Source organism: Crinia signifera, chromosome 2, assembly GCF_055691185.1.
Source record: "Crinia signifera chromosome 2, ASM5569118v1, whole genome shotgun sequence".
In the NCBI taxonomy this organism is placed as follows: domain Eukaryota; kingdom Metazoa; phylum Chordata; class Amphibia; order Anura; family Myobatrachidae; genus Crinia; species Crinia signifera.
Window position 1 is genome coordinate 378,204,290 of NC_139218.1, and position 16,233 is coordinate 378,220,522.

At 47.2% G+C, this 16,233-nt stretch overlaps 1 long non-coding RNA gene across 1 annotated transcript; it reads left to right on the forward strand.

Moving 5' to 3' along the window:
* Nucleotides 1-10,049: 10,049 nt before the first annotated feature.
* LOC146059236 (uncharacterized) lies at nt 10,050-16,015 on the forward strand. Its single transcript, XR_014470196.1, has 3 exons — nt 10,050-10,340; nt 11,848-11,976; nt 15,849-16,015. It is a non-coding gene; the product is annotated as an uncharacterized LOC146059236 (long non-coding RNA).
* The last annotated feature ends 218 nt before the right edge of the window (nt 16,016-16,233 follow it).

Here is a 16,233-nt window from a genome sequence, read left to right on the forward strand (position 1 = left end):
GGTTAGCCTCCCAAAATGTCTCATCCCCATTTGCTTCATAATGGCCCAATGTATATTATTTGCTTTCTCACCACGACATTAGGTCCCACCCCATTGGTCCTTTTCTTCCCTATCTTGCGATTTCTCCGGTATACCAAGTGTGGGAGTTTCCTTCCTTCAATCTTTGCGCTATATATAAAATTGTATTCCTTATGCATATTGTATTTTGACGGATCTGGAAATGGAGGGAAACCTGAATAATGCTATCTGAAGATTATATTACTATCACAGGGCTCCCTTCAGTATTTTTTGACAATTTAATTTGTGTAAATTTGTGCAGATCACATTTCCCATTACAAGTATGGAAAATGCGATCTGCTTACTTAAACAGTGCTAATTTAACGGCTTGTTGGAGAATTTAGCAAATTCTCCACTAATTGCCCCTTAGAACAATTAGGTGAGCTTAAAATAATGTGAAAAGGGTGAGAAAATATCAATTTTCATATTATTTTAGCAAACATAATCTTGATAAATTTGTTTGTAAGTGTAGCCAGTTGTTACCACTGGTTTGGTTTATTGTTCTAATAGTGCAGGGTATCACAAACTAGTGCAAGTGAAAGAGGGCAAGTAAGTGCATAGTTGTTTATTTACTCTACACTTTTAGTACCACAATGCCTTTTCTTGCACTATAATATTTGTGGCTAATTACAGAATGTATGTAGGTGGGAATCTCTGATCCCTGCTGCGATCCCTCCTGCCCCGCTCGCAGCCGCATCCCCCATTTATTTATTATTTATTTACAGTTTCTTATATAGAGCAGCAAATTCCATTGTGTTTTACAATAGGAAACAGTGATAAAACAAACTGGGTTAGTAACAAACTGACATAGAGGTAGGAGGACCCTGCTCGCAAGCTTACAATCTATAGGTTACTATGGGGGATGCAAAGCTTCCCAATGTATCAACATTGGGCAGCATCGCAGTGAGTCCCAGAGCTCCTGTCAGGGCCGAAACTAGGGTTTCCGGCGCCCGGGGCAAGGCAGTCATTTTGCCGGATTCAGCCAATCAGCATCCGGCAAGTCTTTTCAAAGTCATCAGCGCTTCCCGACGCCGTGCTAGTAGGAGACAGACGGAGTCAAAGTAAGCTGCCGCTACAGTGGCTACACCAGTCCCCGGAAACCCGCTGCTTGTCACCAGACCTCCGCTGGCTGTCCCCGGACCTGACAGCGCCCCCCCCCTCCAGCGCCTGGTGCGTGTGACCCCCCCCAGCCCCCCCCCCTAGTTATGGCCCTGCTCCTGTCATACATTCAACTGAAAGGATTGAATATTACAATGCAATCCTGGATGTTAAATGACACCTAGATCACATTGCCTATCCAATGATAAATGGGCCCCAGAGAGAGTTTGCATATAGTTTGGGTACTTGTTTACTAGCACGGCCACACCGATTTGCATTGGGGTGATCGTGTCGGAAAAATCGCGTCGGTCGCATCGCATGCGACCAAATCACATGCGATCGACCCGATTTTTACATTGAATCAAATGTGATATTTTACATTGGATTCAATGTAAAGTATTTCCCAGACCCCCAATTTTACCCCCTAAACGCCACCCCATGATTGATGCCAACCCGAAGCGTGGCGAGCGCAGCGAGCCGGCGAGGGGCGGCGGTGCGCGTCCTCTGACCTTTTCATACCCCTACTATCCACGTCGGCGTGGAGTTGAGAATATAAAGTGTGGCGAGCGCAGCGAGCCACCGAGCCCCCCGAGGGGACGCGTATAACTTCACAGGTATACGCGTGCGCTCGCCACACTTCGGGCTCGGTGGCTCGCTGCGCTCGCCACACTTTATATTTTTAACTCCACGCCGACGTGGATAGTAGGGGTATGAAAAGGTCGGAGGACGCGCACCGCCGCCCCTCGCCGGCTCGCTGCATTCGCCACGCTTCGGGTTGGCATCAATCGTGGGGTGACGCTCACAATGGGGTTGCGTAACCCATGACGAGGCCATATACAATGTGAAATGGGTCATATTGGCCCATTTCACATTGTTCCCTATGTAAAATGGACTTAATCAAGTCCATCTCATCTTGTGCCATTATAATGGCACAAGACCGACGCGATGCTCCCGATTTCAATGGGAAAATCGGGGGCATCGCGTCGGTCGCGTCAGGGGCCATGTTAATGCACGCGACCGACGCGATGCCCCCGATTTTCCCTTTGCCGGCAAAATGGACCTGATTTCAAAGGAAATTGGGTCCATCGCGGGCATCGTGTACCTTAACTTTAAGGTACACGATGCCCGCGATTGTGGCCGTGCTAGGAAACAAGTACCATAGTTTGCATATCCAAATGTATTTTCTAACATGCCCCCTCTGCAATCAGACTTGCCTTAGTACAGATGATAATAAATTAGTCTGCAATGCAATGTCTGTGTTTTTTCAACTTTGCTTTGGCCCAGAATGTATAGCAAACATTTCAGATCTGTAGAACCTTTATACGCTACCAATGAACATAGCAAAAAGCTTTAATCATTGTTCAAACTTAGGGCCTATTTCAGTTTAGCTCGCTAAAGCAATACCTCTATCTAATGGGCAAAACCATGAGCACTGCAGGTGGGGCAGATGTAACAGGTGCAGAAAAAGGTCAGATTTGCGCGGGGTGTGTAAAAAATGAAATCTAAATTGCAGTGTAAAAATAAAGCAGCCAGTATTTACCCTGCACAGAAACAAAATAACTCACCCAAATGTAACTCTCTCTGCATGTTACATCTGCCCCCCTGCAGTGCAGCATGGTTTTGTCCATTAAAGAAGGAATTGACTTTTGCAAACCAACCAGAATCACCCCTTTAATTCATTGTAAATTAGAATGTACTTGATTCACAATGATTTAATTTAGGTTTTTATTCTTCCTTAAGCATATTAGTATGTCCCTGATTTTTTCCCTGAAATTTGTGCATTTATGGGTGTTTTTTTGTTCAGTTTGCACTTTGACCTGGAACTTTAGGGCTGTGACATTGTATGGGCAGGTGGAGCCAATGCTTTGGGCACAGATCCTAGGAGTGGCACTATTGTCACATACCTCCCAACTTCTGACGTCCCCGAGGCGGGACCTAGCTGCTGCGCGCCGCAGGCGTGCTGAAAATTCCGGGGGCGTGGCCTATACTCGTGCCCCCCCCCCCGTGAGACCACGCCCCCATTTTGCAGCTATGGGGGCATGACCCAGAGGCTCTGTGAGCCTCTAGCCATGCCCCCAGCCCCCTGGCTGCGGGAATAGACGCTGTGCGCATGCGCACAGTGTTTATTCCCCACTGTTTAGCAGCAGACAGAGGGGACTCCCAACAGCCCCCCCTCACCGCAGGACACTGCCAGCCGCGGGAGGGACAGCGGGACAGGCCCTGATACTCGGGGGGACTGTCCCGCTGTAATCGGGACTGTTGGGAGGTATGTTGTCACCCTGTGATACCTGCATTTTGCTTGCAGCAGGGCCATAACTAGGGGGGTATAGGTCAGGGTTGCCGACTTTTGTTATCTCCTCTCCGGGAAAAGCCCCGGAGAGAAGACTTTCAGCAAGAGTTCGGGGGCCGGGCTTGAGCGTGAGGTAATTAAGCCCTGCCCCCATGCTGGGAAATGACCCCATATGCCAATCTCCGCTGAGGGGACGGGGCTAAATGATGCAAGTGTGACAATTTAGCCCTGCCCGCTCCCAGAGATCAGCAAATCAGGTTAGCTAAATGCAGCGGACAGGGGGGGAGCCACAAACAGGGGGGGGGGGGGGAGCCACAAACAGGGGGGGGGGGAGCGGGGGGGTTATCCACCTTTCCGGACCCGATTTTCGGCCAATCCGGGAGGGTAGGGTAGGCCTTGCTGGTTGTTTGGAACAGTATCTGAGTGCCATTGTAGTACTCTGGCACTCAGTCTGCAGTCAGTTGATTGGACCATCCGCTGGCTTGCAGGGTGTCTGGAACATCTCCCTGCGGTGCTTAAACTGCCACAACACCACCTGGAGTGCACCACCTGGAGTGTCCTGAGAACAATGCGGGTAGGAATGAACAGTGATGTTTAAAAACCAATACATTTTTAAACCAATGATAGTGTTTTTACCATTCAATGGCGGCATTCCAATGTTTGCTGCCATGAAATGGTTAACATTCAGTGGTGTTGCGATGGTTGACCAGGCTCAGAGGTTTTGCACATGTTGCAAATTAGTTTTTTTATTATTATTATTATTTTAATTTTTTTTGATGCAATGGTCAATTAACATCACTTCACATGTTAAAGGGGTTGTGCGGTGTTGTGCATTAGATTGCACAATGCAAGCATTTAGGAAGGAGGCTTTCGGAATCTGTCAAATATTTTCATGTTTGTACAACTAAATTCCTGTGTAGTAAACACCATCTCGTTTCCCGTTCTCCAGGAAAACACCGCTCTTAAATCTTAAGAGAAGACGCGTCACACAGATAATGTGGAGAGAAATAAATGACCAAAAAAAATCAGTTTCTGTCATTTTTCAAGCCCAGCCTGTAAAATGGCAGTTAGAAGCTTATTGGTTGGAACTTTGAGCCTAATTCAGACTTGATCGCAGTGCAAATTTGTTCTCAAAATGGGCAAAACTATGGGCCTGATTCACTGCATAGCCCAGGACTTACCCGGCGGATGCGAATAGAACAACCGCTTCTGGCCGATTTCCCCCAGCAGGCGTAAACATGCCTGCAATTTTCTGGACAATCCCAGTGTTTCATTGGGTGCGCCCACCATTTTTGCGGGAACGCCCATGAAATGGCCCGGGATCCACCCCCACACGCCCAGTCCCCGTCAATCACGCTGCGATCGGCTTCAAATATAAATATTCGCAAAAGCTGATCGCAGCCAAGCCTCAGGCATGCGCATGGTGGCCAACACGTATGCGCAGTTTCCGGAATTTTCCCGAATTAACTGCAGTTTAAAGCTTTCTCGCATGCATACAGCGTTTGTGAATTTGCAGAAGGGCGTCAATTGCCAAGTAGCGATTTACGCACTTTTGCGCGGCTTGCCCATTTAACCCCGTAGTGCATAAATACGGAACGATATCGTTAACGATATAATTCGGTATCCCTCCATACATGCAGTCTTTGACAATATAATCAGATTGAGCTGCATGTACAGATGGGAGGTTAACATCCCGCGGGTGCGTGCAACATTCATAGCGTATACTCTATTTTAAACAATATCACTCAGAACGGCCAAAAATGAGCGATATCGTTGAAAATATTGCATAGTGTGCATGCCCCTTCAGACGGGTTGGGATCATTTGGTCTACAGCATGATCGTCCACAGTCATTAGGTCGACACCATTAGGTGGACATGGGAAAAGGTCGACATGGGTCTATGTCGACATGGGAAAAGGTCGACATGGTTCTAAGTCGAAAGGTCATTAGTTTGACAGGTCATTAGTTCGACAATGTCTAGGTCGACAGTCAAAAGGTCGACATGGGGTTTTTCACAGGTTTTTTTTTACCTGAATGTCAACACAGTCGACATGGACACAGTTTCAAGTGCACCGCATACCCTCGCATAGCTCGCTGCTCTCGCAATGCGTTGGGCATGGAGCCTCGCTGCGCTCGGCACACTATTTTATTCTGCCACCACGCCTTAGTGGATGGTAGGGCATGAAATACTGCCTGTCGGCACATGTCGGCTCAAAAAGCAGTGAAAAACCCCATGTCGACCTTTTGACTGTCAACCTAGATATTGTGGAACTAATGACCTGTCGACCTAATGACCTGTCGAACTAATGACCTAGAACCATGTCAACCTTTTCCGATGTCGACCTAGACCCATGTCGACCTAATGGTGTCGACCATCATGCTGTAGACCAAATGACCGCATCCCCTTCAGACAATGTAATCTGCATTAGTAAATACTGTTACCACCTCTGCTGCACGGTAGGAGAAAGTGTTATTTGTTATTGCTGCTTGATGAGGGGGAAAAAAGTCAAATCTGTTTAAGAGATCAAATTCGAGATGACTCAGGATTTGGTAACAGATGCCCAATAAGCTGAGAAGCGTGTGGGCTGCACGTATTGCATCATCTTCGCACCCTGAGGTAATTTTCCCCTCTGTATGCTGTGTCAGTGAGTGGGCGACGAGAAGAGAGAAATGATTCCAGTTTGCAAGTCTTTAATAAGTCATTTCTGTGTTTTGATCAATAAGGCGTATGACAGCCGAACAACACAGTAAGCAGATTTCTACACTCAGGTTCTATTAACCATAAATAAAGCACAACAAGCTAATGCATTTTACTACAAACCGTGCACAAAAAGTAGACATTAATAAAACATTTCTAGTTAGATGTACAAAGTACCCATTTTGCGCATTATTGAGCCATTTATATGTGCTCGAATTAAATTGAATAATATGTTTATGGTGTTTTTTTGTATTAATTTATGTTTATGGTTTTTTTTTGCATTGGTGACGAATATTTAATTGACAAGAATTTGCCTATGGGATGTTCCGTTTCCTGTGCCCTTCTTGATAAGCACCTTTCTTCTTTAGTGTGTGGAGTTTTCATCAGGGGGGTATGGGATGGCCCTATATCTGGATGATTTTGTTTGTGTGGGAACAGCTGGTTTGTGGTGACTTGTTGTTTAGTTTGCGGTCGCTCTTTTATCATTGTAGTTAGCCGATACTGGAGGATAAGACGGAAGGTCCCCTTCCTTGATTGTTATTTTTGGGGATTCAGATTGACACAGTATGGGGGGTGTTACTGCTGGCCCAAAGACAAAGTAACTAAGTTGCGGGAGGTCCTTTTGCAGTTTATTACAACGCGCGCGGTAACTCTTCTGCAGACTCTTTAGGGTCTCCTGAAATGTGCCTGTAGGGTTATCCCCATGGACAGACTGTTTTATTAAAAATTAGAGCTGGCAATGGCAGGGGTATCCAGATCCAATCATTTAGGCCCTTATTCTGATTGACGCGGACTTTACCGCATTCTTACGGATCGCGTCTTTTCGCCGTCTGCGCATGCGTGGAGAACGCAACGCGCATGTGCCACGCCTAGACTCCGTACCAGTTCGGCAAAATCCCGTCCAAAACTGTTGCCCGCAATCAGTCGGGAAATATGGGCGTATTATGGGCGTCATGCGGAATGGCACATGGGCGTAGTTTCAAAGTGGGCAAAACGGGGCGGAAACATGGGCGGACACGGGGGAGTACACTTATGTTGGGGGGCGTACATTCGGAAACCACTCCGAATGCACGCGATCAAAAAGGGCAGAAATGTGCGGTGTCCACAAGTGTACTATTGCTTTGCGGACACCACTCGTTCATGCGGTAGGCGAACGTACGCCTAATGACTACAACCATTAACACCTGAACCCAATAGAATCGACTCCTTTACTCATTACTCACTAATAGGACGCTTGTCAGTGCTTTAATTGAAACCATTGCTGCTTCAAGGAACCCGTACTAAACACCCACATATGCTGTACTTGTCAGACACTTTCAAACTGCTAACAATGGACATGACAGAATATTAATACTAGCAATACACATGTGTATTCGACATGTTCCAAATAAGCAGTTTTTTATGAGGATAGGTAATTGAATAAGTGGGTCATGTGATGTATAGCAGAAGATACTTCATAGTGGGTTGTTTGGCGTAAATACTCCGCTTACGTGCGGTAGCACCGCTTGGCTCCCGTTCGGATGCGGTATTCCCGAGCATACTCTGTAATACTCTGTAATACCGTGCCGAATCTGAGTGTTTCTCCCGCACACGCATGGTTTGTATGTCCTCCGTAAACACGCCCTGTTCTTAAAGAGTGAGTCCGTCCGAATGCGGAGGACACGTGGGCGTTTCTACGGACGATGGCCGCACGCGGCAAAACACCGTGGCGTGCGGACCGCACCGTAAGAATGCGGGAATATCCGCACCGATCAGAATAAGGGCCTTAATTATGTTGCCTTCCAAGATTAAAAGGGACTTAGCCGTTTGGGCTTCCTTACTCGAAGAGTTTAACGGTGTTTGGATCTGGCTGGCAGCTCCTGTTGATAATTTTTGTTTGCTTTTGTTGACCAACAGGGCTGGGTCATCGGGTTTTGGTTGTTACCTAAGCGGATCTTGGTGCAGGGCTCGCTGGCCATCCAATTGGTTTAACGGCTGTTTGACGAAGGACCTTTTGCTTTTGGAGTTGTTTCCCATCATGGTGGCAATGGACATATGGGATGCGTGGCTTTGCAATGCGGTACCTCATTCAGATGTGATCATCTACGTGTGGTGCATGCGAGTAACAACCTGCAGGCCACATCACTGGTTGTGTTGGTGCAGCTACTGCTAATGTGCTTACGTTGCACTGCGCTATTTTCTGGCACAGCAAGTTCCAGGGATCGATAATGATGTAGCCAATGCGTGGTCTAGCTTTCCCTGGGAGAGCTTCCAGGCCTTGGCTCCGAATGCTAATGAGGTGCGGGTGCTCTGTTCCTCTTATGTTTGGCAGGTTATTGAGCCAGCTTGGCGGGGCTAGCGGAGATTTCTATTTCCCCAAGCACCTTCAGGGCATACGATCAGACTTGCCAGGAGTAATTAAATTTCTCCCGATGGGTTGTGGGTAGGAGCGGGCATTGGTTGATGCTTTTGTTTATCTAGCAGCTTTAGGTCTTGGTGAGATGTGGAGAGATCATCCCACGTTACCTTTTTATAATGTTAAACGTTGTTCCGATTTACCAAAGATTTTCCTACTCATGAAGGCCCTGTATTTTTGGGGCTAGAGTGGCTCTGGTCGTTCCGAATAGTAGGCGTCCTATTGACACATCCCTTCTCCCAGTTGTATTGGTGCGGTTACGAGCATTGCTTTGTCAGTTTAAGAGACCCTGTTATTTCTATAACATTTTTTCATGGCTTATCATTGATCTCTCCATGTTGATGTTGCTCCCGGTGCCTCATTGTTACTTATTTATATGTTGTCTTGTCGACCCTGTCCATCCTACTCGGGGATTAGTGATTCTCCACTGCTGGCAGCGATGAGTCCGGAGGGTTTTACGATTTTTTTTACCTGACCTGATGGACTTAATTCAGCTTAATTGAATTTAAATTGGCTAATTGGCTCCAATTATATGTCCCTCAGCAGATTTTACGTTTTAACTCCGGACGAGTTTTCCTGTGTTTTTCCTCCCCCACTTCTCCCTTTGTCTTATCTACTTTCTTGTGTCTTTCTGTTGCTTTGATTGGCTGATGCTTGTCTCCTATAGCACAATTGTGCGCTCCAAAATTTTTTTATTTTGGCAGATCCTTTATTAGTTTTTAACTGGGCGGCTTGGTTTATGACCTCGGATGAGGTGCCATTTAATGAAGGCTCTGGGTACATCAGATGGAGAGGTGTGAGAGGTATGTGGTGGCAGGATTTTTAAGGTGATACTATAAAAAATTATGATGATGCATAGTTTGCAGAGAGTTTGGTTTTGCATCTTGATGGAAATGATATTGGAAAGAGGTCTGCCTTGGAGTTACGTCGCAATATTTTGGAGGATTTGACACACATCTGGAAAGCGTGGCCATCCTTCTTTTTGATAAGGTCTTTTCTTGTTCCCAGGTTGTTTTGGAGTGGAATGGCCGATGGTCGGGCAATTGTGGTGGCCAGACTGAAACTTAACTCGGCAGCAGTTGAAACATTTAAACCAGACTGTTTGAATTGCAAAAATTATAATAATTTGGACTGCAAAGGGTTAAGTTTACAGTTTATATTGAAATAAATCAGGTAACATTCTTTGACAAACTTAACAACAAAAAAGGTACGTATTCACGAGGGTGCACTGAACGTCAAACAGAGGCGGGCTGGGCCGGGGGGCAGAGTGCCACATGCCCCCCAGGCCGGTATATCTATCTACTGGCTGGGCCGCTGTGTGCATCTTGCACACGCTGCTGCAGCCCAGCCATCACCGCCGCAGCCGCCGGCTACCTCGCTCCATGTGTTCAGCAGCTTCCTGGCCGCACGAATGTAAGGTGACGGCCTCTCCCAAAATGGCCGCCACCTTATTGGAGACAGACACTAGAGGTACTGCTATACCTCTAGTGTCACTGTCTGTTAGAAGAGAACAGTGCGGCCAGCGCTACCCGGAAGTGCGGATTCGGGTAGCGCTGGCGCGCTATTTAAATCAGGCTTGCCTCTCGGGAGGAGCAGAGAGCTGACAGCCAGAGCTTGCCTCTGCTACTTCCCGGAGGCTGGCCCCGCCCACCACAAACACAGCACGGCAGGAGGCTCAGGCTCTATCCATCAGGCCAGCCCTGCTCTCTGTCCCTGCTCCTATGCTGCTGTCAGCTGCCTCCCCCTCAGACCTTCTCCAGGAAGTCCCTGCTCCTCCCAGGAAGGAGCAACACAGACAGACATGTGAGTGTGCACTGGGGAGAGGGAGGCTGTGTATAATGTGTGTGTGTGTATATAATTTAATGCAGAGGGGGAGGGGAAGGGTGTATAATGTATCACAGTGTGTGTGAGGGGGGGGAGGGGGTGTATAATGTATCACAGTGTGTGGGGGGGTGTATAATGTATCACAGTGTTTGGGGGAGAGGCTGTATAATGTATCACAGTGTTTGGAGGGGGGGGGGAGGGTGTATAATATATCAGTGTGTGTGTGTGTGTGTGTGTGTGTGTGTGTGGGGGGGTTGTATAATGTATCACAGTGTGTGTGTGTTTGGGGGGGGGTGTATAATGTATCACAGTGTTTGGGGGGGAGGCTGTATAATGTATCGCAGTGTTTGGAGGGGGGGGGGGTGTATAATATATCAGTGTGTGTGTGTGTGGGGGGGGGGTTGTATAATGTATCACAGTGTGTGTGTGTTTGGGGGGGGGTGTATAATGTATCACAGTGTTTGGGGGGGTGTATAATGTATCACAGTGTTTGGGGGGGAGTGTATAATGTATCACAGTGTTTTTTTTTTTTTGGGGGGGGGGGGGAGGATGTATAATGTAACACAGTGTTTGGGGGGGGTGTATGATGCATCACAGTGTGGGGGGGGGTGTATAATATATCAGTGTGTGTGTGGGGGGGCAGGGGGCTACATAATGTAATATAATGTTATGGTTATGTGGACAGGCTGTAATATGGGGGGCTGGTGTGCATAATGTATTGGCTGTAATATGGGGGATGTATGTAATATAATGGTACTGTATATGTTCTGTATTTTTTTTTAAGAGGCCTGTGATTGATGTTTATAAGTGAATGAGGTGTATGTATGTTTTTTAAAGTGACAGAGGTGTGTGGGATGTATTCAATGCTGTGGGAGAGCGGCGACAGCGAGCAGGGCTTCCTACTCGCTGTCACCACTCACCCTGTCAGTATTAAACTCACCCCCCTCATACGCCAATTCCCCCTCACTCAGTTTTTTGAGCGAGGGGGAATCGGCGTATGCGGCTGCAGAAGCAGCGAGACTCGCGGCTATATACAGCGGGTTCACTGCATTAGCCGCGGGTCTCGCTGTCTGGGGGAATCCTCGCCGTCCTGTGATGGTGAGGATTCCCCCAGAACGTTGAATAGGGCAAGCGGCTGGCGAGGGGGTTAAACAGGGATGATCGCTGGATTTCTGTGATCCTCACTGTTTAACCCCCTCGCAGGCCGCATTGAATACTACCCTGTGTGTGTGCAGTGAAAGGTGTATGTGCATGTGTGTTTTTAGTGAAACAGGTATGTGGTGTATTTAAGTGAGGGGTTTTAAGTGATAGAATGATGTGTGTGCGTGTGTGCATGTACATGTACATGTTAACTGAAAGAGGTGTGCATGTGTCTGTGAAAAAGGTGCATGTGTTTGTGTTGAGTGGCAGTGGCGGATTTAGAGGGATCACCAATGAATGTGCCCCTCTGTCGTTTAGGTGATTTTAGTTTTACATTTTTTAACAGCCGACCCACATACCACCTCTCACAGTAGCCAGACGACCCACAAGCCACCTCTCACAGTAGCCAGACGACCCACAAGCCCCCTCTTGATGGGACACACATCGGGAGCTGTGACACATCAGTGGGACAAAGGTGTGTGTTTTTATTGAGTGACAGAGGTGTCTATGTGTGTGTATATAGATACTGTATACATTGGTGAGGGGACTGTGGTAGACCAACATTTATCTTGCCTCCAGTCAAGGACCACTGATGGCGCATGCAAATGGTCGCCCTTTCTCCCTCACACTCTCTCCCTGTCTGTCTCTCACAAACTCTCTCTTTTCATTCCTCACACTCTCCCTCTCACACACATTCCCACTCTCTCTCCCACCTCTGTCTCACACACTCCGCCCCTCTGTCTCTTAAGCTGTGTACACACGGGGCGATATTTCGCACATATCGCTGGCAATATGGTCGCTGAGCGACCATATTGCCAGTGATTTCATGTGCTATGGGCGATAAATTGCCGGGAGCGCGCTCCCGTGGCGAGCCCTGCAATGGTCGCTTGTCGCAGGAGCATGCTCCTGCCACCAGCGCTTTCCCCGGCAGTCAGCTGTTTCCCCCAGTTTCTCCTTCTCATCAGCGAACATCTCTGGTCGCTGATGAAAAGGAGACATTGGGCAATATATTGCTTGAAAACAGGACACTGAGCAATATATTGCTCAGCGATATATTGCTCCGTGTGTACACAGCATTACACATGCATTCTCGGTCTCTCTTTACTTCGCTCTGTGTCTCAGGATAGGCAGAAATATTTCCTTTAAAACATATAATGCAGTGTTGCATACAGCAGCATCGACATCTGAATCAGGCCCAGAGTTTTCCAGAGTTTTCTTCTGCTACTGTAGGGCACACCCCCTAGTGGCAATAGGTACGTCTATAGGTGGAGTTAGACACAGTCCCTGGGCGGATCATGACTCACGCTCTCAGCGGCATGGAGCATTCCACTAGCAGCTAAAATCTCCCTGAAACTAGTTTTCAAAAGTAGGCAAGTATGATTTAAATGTATCCCCTTGGCGACGAGCATGTACCCTGGCTCTCTCCTGCAAAAAATCCCCATGGCAAGAATGAAACACCTGGCAAGAAGCATGTAACCCCTGGCAACAAGCGATATAGGTAAGCAGCATTTAAATGGTATAATTATTTAGTTTAATGGGCATTACGGTATTGGCATTATGCTTAATGGGCATTATTTGGCATTATGTTTTATGGGCATTACGTTGCTGGTATTATGTGTAATGGGTATTATGGTGATGGCATTATGTGTAATGGACATTACGGTGTTGGCATTATGTGTAATGGGCATTTCGGTGTGTGGCATTATATGTAATTGGCATTATGTGTAATGGGCATTACGGTGTGGCATTATGTGTAATGGGCATTATGGTGTGGCATTATGTGTAATGGGCATTACGGTGTGGCATTATGTTTCATGGGCATTACGGTGTGTGGCATTATGTGTAATGGGCATTACTGTGTTGGCATTATGTGTAATGGGCATTTCGGTGTGTGGCATTATATGTAATTGGCATTAAGGTGTGGCATTATCTTTAATTGGCATTACGTCTGTGATGGCTTTGTGTAATGGGCATTACGGTGTGTGGCATTATGTGTAATTAGCATTACAGTGATGGCTTTATGTTTAATGGGCATTACGGTGTGTGGCATTATGTGTAATGGGCATTACAGTGATGGCTTTAGGTGTATCGGGCATCACAGTGTAAATTTTTGTAACGCGCATTCGGCGCGCACTTTCCCCATTTCTGTTTTATGTGTGTGTGTGTGGGGGGAAGGATTGTTTAATCCTTGCTGCATACTAGATGGGAGAGGATAGGGTGGTGAAACGATGGCGATGGTGATGGGCCACTTTCTTGTGTTGCCCCCCAGGCTGAAAGTTGCCAGCCAGCCCCTGACGTCAAATAATGGTCCGTAAAATATAACTTAATAATATTCAATAAAAGAGGTGAAATATTTCCATTCTTCTATGGATTATATTTTAATATTAGAATTAAAATGTAAATAGCCGCTGCTGATCTATGTCCACCGTTTGCAGGGGTTAGTTGTGTGCCTGTAATTTATTGGGGGAAGAGCTACTGTATATCTTTTGCAAGCTTTAATTTACAATGGCTTAATTTAGCCATCGATCGATGGGGGGAAAGCCGCTCAGTGCATACACATTCAGCGGCTTTCCCCCTGCCTGGCGCCGACGGAGGGGGGAGGATAGCTTTGCATAGCGCAGCGCTATGCAAAGCCGTCCTCAAAGCCGCTCACAGCTATCCCGACGATGATGCGGGAGCACACAGCAGCGCTGATTTGAATGACTTTCAGCTCAAAGTCGCCCAGTGTGTATGGGCCTTTAGTATCAGTCAAGCGGTTACAGATACAATGTTTGTGTTGCAAAAGAATAGTATTAACAGTTACACATTAGTGGCTTTCCCGTGAGCTCTTAAGCCCCTAATGCAGTTTTATTCTGAATTAAATTTATTACACAATTCTGTTTTATTGATAACTGTAGCACTGTGCTGCCCAGACACAGGTGAGGAAGGGTCGGCAGGGGTCTGTGGGAGGTTGGTGCGGGGCGGCGGTGGTCCGTTTAGGTCTTTATTTTAGTTAAGGTTGTAGTGTTTATGTATTGACTCATTCACATGGTCATTCATCAGCCGTTAGGATGTTTATAGTCATTCACTGTGCATGTTGTCAATTGATAAAAAATAAATAAACTTGGAACGGTACTGCTTTCCTAGCACGGCGCCCACGATAAGCATCGCATGTATCGGTCCTTAATCGCAAGCATCGCATGCATCTTATGAGTTTCTGCACCATAAGATGCTTGCGATGTATACGATTTATGCGACTACAGTGATTTTTCATCGTATCTATTTTTATCACATGTATCTCATCGGTCGTACTGTTTTAATGTCATAAGATGCATGCGATGCATACGAATGATGCGACCCCGCGAGGGGCGGCGGTACACGTCCTCCAACCTTTTCATACCCCCTCTATCCACGTCGGCGTGGAGTTGATTTTATAAAGTTTGGTGAGCGCAGCGAGCCACCGAGCTCGAAGCATGGCGAGCGCAGCGAGCCCCGCGAGGGGACGCGGATACCTTCACAGGTATCCGCGTCCCCTCGCGGGCTTCACAGGTATCCGCGTCCCCTCGCGGGCTTCACAGGTATCCGCGTCCCCTCGCCACGCTTCGGGCTCGGTGGCTCGCTGCGCTCGCCACACTTTATAGAATCAACTCCACGCCGACGTGGATAGTGGGGGTATGAAAAGGTCGGAGGACGCGTACCGCCGCCCATCGCGGTGCTCGCGGTGCTCGCTGCGCTCGCCACACTTCGGGTTGGCGTTCATAGTGGGGGTGGTGTTAAGAATGGGGTGCATTTAAAATGACACTGTATTTAGTGGTTTATAAGGAGATGATATGTGATTTTTAAGTGTTGATGCATCAAATTGGGTGCTTATAATGTCAACTCCACTTCCATTGTTAATGCCTCCCCAAACTATCAACGGCAATCCAAAGCGTGGCGAGGGGCGGCGGTACGTGTCCTCCGACCTTTTCATACCCTAACTATCCACGTCTGCGTGGAGTTGATTTTATAAAGTGTGGCGAGCGCAGCGAGCCACCGAGCCTGAAGCGTGGCGAGCGCAGCGAGGAGACGCGGATACCTTCACAGGTATCCGCGTCCCCTCGCGGGCTTCACAGGTATCCGCGTCCCCTCAACGATGAGTAAGTAAACGATTAGTGCGATGCATGCGATTTAAACGCATTCATCGCAGTCATCGAATCGCACGCATCGTACCTTACTATACTACTGTTTTTCATACGATACATGCGATTTAAAAACCGAAATCGCACGTATCGCACAGATTGTATGCCTTATAAAAATGTACACGATTAATGCGATGGGCGCCGTGCTAGGAAAGCAGTACCCTTGTAACAATTCTATTTTACTTTGCAGCATTTTTCGACACCTGCTTAAAACGTTTGCTACATGTCCGTCAAGGGCTTAATCCAGAGACTGCCGTGCTGCTGATCATTTCTGGTGACGATGGTCGGAATGTTCTAATGGTCCGATTGTGATTGATGCAATGTTACAGTGTTTAAAAAATAATAATTTTACAAACATTAATTTCTTTTTTTTTTTCTTATAAATTTGTTTTGTATAATGTTCTTGATCTAATTAATAATTTAAAAAAAATTATGAGCTTTTTTGGTGTGGGGGAGGCAGATAATTGGTTAAAGTAGAGCAAGCAGTGAGCCTATCCAGAGCAAGGAAAACCAGCGTGATGACAGTGTGCAATGTCCTGGGCCACACCCAGATCACCAGCTGCCTGGAACAAGCC